Source organism: Esox lucius, chromosome 2, assembly GCF_011004845.1.
Source record: "Esox lucius isolate fEsoLuc1 chromosome 2, fEsoLuc1.pri, whole genome shotgun sequence".
Taxonomy (NCBI): Eukaryota; Metazoa; Chordata; class Actinopteri; order Esociformes; family Esocidae; genus Esox; species Esox lucius.
Window position 1 is genome coordinate 19,357,754 of NC_047570.1, and position 7,647 is coordinate 19,365,400.

The following is a 7,647-nucleotide window of genomic DNA, read 5'->3' on the forward strand; positions in this document are numbered from 1 at the left end:
CTACTTTTCAGTAAATTCTATACTCCAGATACAGTATGTATAATTTGAAATAAATACAATTTCTATGTTGACTGTGACACACACCAACTAGATGTGTCACTTTCATAAAACCTTTATTTTAAACATTGTACAGATTGAGAGAGACAGGCAAGTACTTACTGCGCAGAGAGAACTTAATGTTAGGCTGTGGAACAAAACCTCATAACAACTAGCTATGATGCCACATGTCAACTTTCTGTGAATGAGACATAACGAAACGGTTACATTACAGCATGCTTTAAAACAACAATACTCAACATGGTGTACATGTATTAGAAATTATGCCTTGCAAAATTAGTCACACCCCTGACCAATTCATTCAAATCATTGAATTACAAATGATACATTAAAATTGTATCTTTTGATATTTTACAGTAATTCAAATATTTATCCTCTGCTGATTTAATACATTTGCCCACTGACAAAGAAATTATCAGTCTATAATTTTAATGGTAGGTTTATTTGCTCTCTGCTCTTTGCGGATGATGTTGTCGTGTTGGCCCTTTCAAACCAGGACCTTCAGCATGGACTAGGACGGTTTGCAGCCGAGTGTGAAGTGGTGGGGATGAAAATCAGTACCTCCAAATCCGAGGCCATGGTCCTCAGTCGGAAAAGGGTGGCTTGCCCACTTCAGGTTGGTGGAGAGTGCCTGCCTCATGTGGAGGAGTTTAAGTGTCTAGGGGTCTTGTTCACGAGTGAGGGAAGGATGAAATGGGAGATTGACAGACGGATCGGTGCAGCCTCTGCAGTAATGCGGTCGATGTATCGGTCTGTCGTGGTGAAGAAAGAGCTGAGCCGCAAGGCGAAGCTCTCGATTTACCGGTCAATCTACATTCCTACTCTCACCTATGGTCATGAGCTTTGGGTCATGACCAGAAGGACAAGATCCCGGATACAGGTGGCCGAAATGAGCTTTCTCCGCAGGGTGGCTGGGCGATCCCTTAGGGTGAAAAGCTCGGTCACCTGGGAGGAGCTCAGAGTAGAGCCGCTGCTCCTCCACATTGAGAGGGGTCAGCTGAGGTGGCTTGGGCATCTGTTCCTGATGCCTCCTGGACGCCTTCCCGGGAAGGTGTTCCGGGTCTGTCCCACCGGGAGGAGATCCCGGGGAAGACCTAGGACATGCTGGAGGGACTATGTCTCCTGGCTGGCCTGAGAACGCCTCGGTGTCCCCCCGGAAGAGCTGGAGGAAGTGTCTAGGGAGAGTGAAGTCTGGGCATCTCTGCTTAGACTGCTGCCCCCGCGAACCGGCCCCGGATAAGCGGAAGAAGATGGATGGATAGATGGTTTATTTGAACAGTGAGAGACAGAATAAAGAAAAACATCAAAAAGGTTATAAATTGATTTGAGTGAAGTAAGTATTTGACTCCTTTGCAAAACATGACTTAGTACTTGGTGGCAAAACCCTTGTTAACAATCACAGAGGTCAGACGTTTCTTGTAGTTGGCCACCAGGTTTGCACACATCTCTGGAGGGATTTTGTCCCACTCCTCTTTTCAGATCTTCTCCAAGTCATTAAGGTTTCAAAGCTGATGTTTGGCAACTCGAACCTTCAGCTCCCTCCACAGATTTTCTATGGGATTAAGGTCTGGAGACTGTGTAGGCCACTCCAGGACCTTAATGTGTTTCTTCTTGAGACACTCCTTTGTTGCCTTGGCCGTGTGTTTTGGGGAATTGTCATGCTGGAATACCCATCCATTCTATGCCCTGGCTGAGGGAAGGAGGTTCTCACCCAAGATTTGATGGAACATGTCCTGTCCCCTTAGCAGAAAAACACCCCCAAACACAATATTTCCACCTCCATGTTTGATGGTGGGGATGGTGTTCTTAGGGTCATAGGCAACATTCCTTCTCCTCCAAACATGGCAAGTTGAGTAAATTAGAAATTAAGCTGTGTTGTTCTGTTTGTTGACCTGTCGAAGGCATGATTCAGTAAATCACTGAATCTTATTGAAAAAGCTGTCTTCATTGGGCCTGGCCAAGGATACTTGCATCTGGTTTCAAAATGACCTAATGACAGAGAACACAGGCTATTGTAGCTGATGGAATAAAATCTTAGTTTCATGTAGTCCACAAAGGAGTTCTAGATGGTTAAATTTTGGGTCCTATATTGTTCATTCTATATATTAATGATTTATGTAAATATTTAAGGAACATATTTCATTATTATACCGACAACACAGTACACTCTACGGCTCCCTCTCTGGAACAAGCTGCACGCCTGCAGTCGATTTCCAAATGTTACAAAAAGAATTTATGGACCATAGGTTGGTACTAAATGGAAATATAATGAAGTACATGCTTTTTTGTAGGTCACAGAACATAACTTTGGATGACCCTAAAATGAATACCCTTAACGGTTCTTTTATGGAATGTGTTGCTTCTTACAAACACCTTAGGATTTGATTAGATGAAAGTCTGTCTTTTCAAATGCATGTTAGTGAGTGGGTGAAAAAGCTAAAGATTTTCATTTCTTTAATATAAATGAATCATGTCTGTCAGCATGGAAAATATATTGTGCAAGATATTCTTATGTTGCTACTAAATTATGGGAATATATATGCATGCTTCAGCTTATGTACTCAAGTCTCTGGATGCAGTCACCTGCGGTTTATCTCAGGTGCAAATGTTTTCAGTCATCACAGACAAAATTAGTTTGAAGAACAGCAGTTACTAAATACACTCTCAAGACTGGATAATGATGGAGATACCATGTGTGTGGTAACAATGTATGTGCTATTTCGATTTTTTATTGTTGTAATACAGGTGTCAGCTGTAAAAGAGTTCATTTCTCTGTATAAATAAAGGTAAATAAAAAATGAATACAAATTAATTTAGAGTTCACCTAAACAAATGTATAATTCGGTGCAACCGCAAAAGCTATAAAAATATTGAATCATCTAACAACCTTATATTCCATTTATATTTCACTTACAGTTCTCTTATTAATGCAGAGATGCATCTCAAATGTTTTTAATACATGCTTAGCCTTTTATCAAGACAATGTCTTTTCATCTACAGAACACAAATTTGCACCATAGAGCAAATAATAGTTTCCCCAAAGTTGTTGGTACTGTGTCCAAATTAAGCAACTTCAAAACATGCGCGTACATTGACCATGAGTATGTAAAGCTGCTAGTCGAAGGATGTTGCCATAGAAAGCTGCTGTGAGCGAGTATGGAACTGTACTGTGAGCGGATTTCCAATACCTAACTGTGCTAGTATACTCTGTTCACTGTTCTCCACTGGCTTATATCTAAGTGAACTCAGTAAAGATTTGTTTTCTAACCTTAACATGTGTTGCCTTGTAATCTGGCATAACACAACCAGTAATTATGTTTTCATTTGATTGTCAGACAAGATCACTGAATGTTGCAATAGGCTTAAACATGGGCACATAAATGAACAGATTCCCTGCCAATGTAACAGGAGGGAGGCAACACTGTGGGCCAAACTAAACATATTTTTTCCCCTTTTTCACTAACTCTTCAAAATACTCTACCAGTGAATTTTGTTTGGATGTTCTGACAAAATGGAACAGTAGAAATGTTTTATTGTGGGATTGGTGCAGGGATTCAATGGTAAAATGTAGAAAGCATTTTGTTAAGCCAATAGGGTTGTTTCAATCTTGCAGCACTGGGACAATTCAGATCCCACAGAGATGATAATAAATGAACAAAAACTCTGATCAGCCAGCTTTTGCTGTTCCCATCCTGTCAAAATAAATGTGAGAGTGCTTGGTCGGTCCCATACAGTCAAGAAATTGGTTTTACTTTCAGGTGTAGAATATAGAACCCTTTTTCTACAAAAGTTAGGATGCTGCATAAAATGCAAATAGAAACAGAATGCAATCATGTGCAAATAATTTATCTGCATATTTAATTGAAAATAGTAAAATAGTCCCTTGCATACAGAAATTTCTCTTTTAATAACATTATGTACTGTAGATGATGAGATCCCCAAACTCAGCAATTTCATGTTGAGAAATGTAATTTTTACGTTGTTGCACTATTTGCCCGTGCAGTCTTTCACAGAGTGGTGAACACCTCCCTGTCCTCACTTCTGACAGACCCATCCTCTCTGGAATGATCCTTTAATACCCAATCATATTACTGACCTGTTGCCAATTGACCTAATTAGTTGTGATCTTCAACCAGATTTAGTTTTTTAGTACTACACAACAGTCTTTTGTTGCCCCTGTCCCAACGTTTTTGTAATGTGTTGCTGGCATCAAATTCAAAGTGGGCATATATTTTTCAAGAAACAATAAAATATCTCAGTTTCAACATTTGATATGTTTTCTTTGTACAATTTTCTATTGAATATAGGGTTAATATGATTTGCACATCTTTGCATTCTGTTGTTATTTACATTTTATGCAAAGTCCCAACTTGTTTGGAAACGGGTTGTACTATAAAGACATGAAATCGGTGTTGTTAAATGTGGAAATGTTTCCTTGGATAATATACATTATTTTTCTTCACAAAACAACATGTTGCTCAAGGCAAAAACAGTTGACAGCAATATGTGTGTATACATGGTATGAGACCACAGAGGAGGCACAGATTTTGCATGAGGCAAATCTCTTAACTTATATCAACTTAACTAGTATTAATATTACATTTTACCTTTTTCACAGTCTTTTAAGATTCTCTGCCAAGTGTTTTGGTTTGTATGTTCCACCAAAAAGGACATAAGAAATGGTTTATTGATGTTAAATCCCTGCACCAATCTCAAAAGTACAATGGTTTTGAAAAGAGGAAGCCCATCAAAGATCAGTTGTAATTTTAAAGTATGCCTGTTTGGAAGCTTATTCTCTCATGCATAGCAGTCTCAAGCATGACGCCACCACTAACTCTGACATCAACAGCCTCAACATAATCAACTCATCCTGGACATCACCCTGTTCTACATTATCGGTGTCCATCAAAACATCCAAAACATTTTCATCATCTAAGTCAAGACCACTGTTGTAATTATTTTGGAGGCAGGATATAATTTTCTAAAAAAAAATTAAACTGATGTTGTTGGATGGGACTCAGATGTCTGGACACGTTTGCAGAAGTCGTTTATTGAATTTTGGTCAAAGCAGCAGGTGAAAGCATTAATGATGGCTGTCATATATAGACACAGTTTACATGAATTAATAAGTGAGAGAGAGATGTAATTAAGTGGTCATTCAGGTCAACTTCAGATTACTGTCTACTCTACAGAAAAGACAGAGACACAATTGATTACAGGGGTTGCTGTCGCTGTCTTGCTGGAATGTTTTCAGTGTTGCTAAACCAACAAAGTATCCCAAATCACAGCCCCTTTCACAGTCAAGACAATGCTCAACCCCAAATCAACACCTACAGTGGGGAGAACAAGTATTTTTATACACTGCCGATTTAGCAGGTTTTCCTACTTACAAAGGTAGAATTCTGTAATTTTTATCATAGGTACATTTCAACTGTATTAACTGCACCTGTTTGAACTCGTTACCTGTATAAAAGACACCTGTCCACATACTCAATCAAACAGACTCCAACCTCTCCACAATGGCCAAGACCAGCGAGCTGTGTAAGGACATCAGGGATAAAATTGTAGACCTGCACAAGGCTGGGATGGGCTACAGGACAATAGGCAAGCAGCTTGGTGAGAAGGCAACAACTGTTGGCGCAATTATTAGAAAATGGAAGAAGTTCAAGATGACGGTCAATCTCCCTCGGTCTGGGGCTCCATGCAAGATCTCACCTCGTGGGGCCTCAATGATCATGAGGAAGGTGAGGGATCAGCCCAGAACTACACGGCCGGACCTGGTCAATGACCTGAAGAGAGCTGGGACCACAGTCTCAAAGAAAACCATTAACACATTACGCCGTCATGGATTAAAATTCTGCAGCGCACGCAAGGACCCCCTGCTCAAGCCAGCGCATGTCCAGGCCCGTCTGAAGTTTGCCAATGACCAACTGGATGATCCAGAGGAGGAATGGAAGAATGTCATGTGGTCTGATGAGACAAAAATAGAGCTTTTTGGTCTAAACTCCACTCGCCGTGTTTGGAGGAAGAAGAAGGATGAGTACAACCCCAGGAACACCATCCCAACCGTGAAGCATGGAGGTGGAAACTTCATTCTTTGGGGATGCTTTTCTGCAAAGGGGACAGGACAACTGCACCGTTGAGGGGAGGATGGATGGGGCCATGTATCACGAGATCTTGGCCAACAACCTCCTTCCCTCAGTAAGAGCATTGAAGATGGGTCGTGGCTGGGTCTTCCAGCATGACAAAGACCCGAAACACACAGCCAGGGCAACTAAGGAGTGGCTCTGTAAGAAGCATCTCAAGGTCCTGGAGTGGCCTAGCCAGTCTCCAGACCTGAACCCAATAGAAAATCTTTGGGGGGAGCTGAAAGTCTGTATTGGCCAGCGACAGCCCCGAAACCTGAAGGATCTGGAGAAGGTCTGTATGGAGGAGTGGGCCAAAATCCCTGCTGCAGTGTGTGCAAACCTGGTCAAGACCTACAGGAAACGTAGTTCTGTAAGTGCAAACAAAGGTCTCTGTACCAAATATTAAGTTCTGCTTTTATGATGTATCAAATACTTATGTCATGCAATAAAATACAAATTAATTACTTAAAAATCATACAATGTGAATTTTCCGGAATTTTCCTTCACTCACAGTTGAAGAGTACCTATGATAAAAATTACAAACTTCTACATGCGCTGTCATTTTATGCAGTATCTCACAAAAGTGAGTACACCCCTCACATTTTTGTAAATATCACTGAAGAAATGACACTTTGCTACAATGTAAAGTAGTGTGGGTACAGCTTTGCTGTAAATTTGCTGTCCCCTCAAAATAACTCAACATACAGTCATTAATGTCTAAACCGCTGGCAACAAAAGTGAGTACACCCTTAAGTGAAAATGTCCAAATTGGGCCCAATTAGCCATGTTCCCTACCCGGTGTCATGTGACTCGTTAGTGTTACAAGGTCTCAGGTGTGAATGGGGAGCAGGTGTGTTATATTTGGTGTCATTGCTCTCACACTCCCTCATACTGGTTACTGGAAGTTCAACATGGCACCTCATGGCAAAGAACTCTCTGAGGACCTGAAAAAAAGAATTGTTGCTCTACATAAAGATGGCCTAGGCTATAAGAAGATTGCCAAGACCCTGAAACTGAGCTGTAGCATGGCGGCCAAGACCATACAGTGGTTTAGCAGGACAGGTTCCATTCAGAACATGCCTCGCCATGGTCGATCAAAGAAATTGAATGCACGTGCTCAGTGTCATTTCCAGAGGTTGTCTTTGGGACATAGACATATGAGTGCTGCCAGCATTGCTGCAGAGGTTGAAGGGATGGGGGGGTCAGTTCTCAGACCATATGCCGCACACTGCATCAAATTGGTCTGCATGGCTGTCGTCCCAGAAGGAAGCCTCTTCTAAAGATGATGCACAAAAAAGCCTGCAAACAGTTTGCTGAAGACAAGCAGACTAAGGACATGGATTACTGTGGTCCTGTGGTCTGATGAGCGTTTGCGGCGGAAACCAGGTGAGGAGTACAAAGACAAAAAGTGTGTCTTGCTTACTGTCATGCATGGTGGTGGGAGTGTCATGGTCTGGGGCTG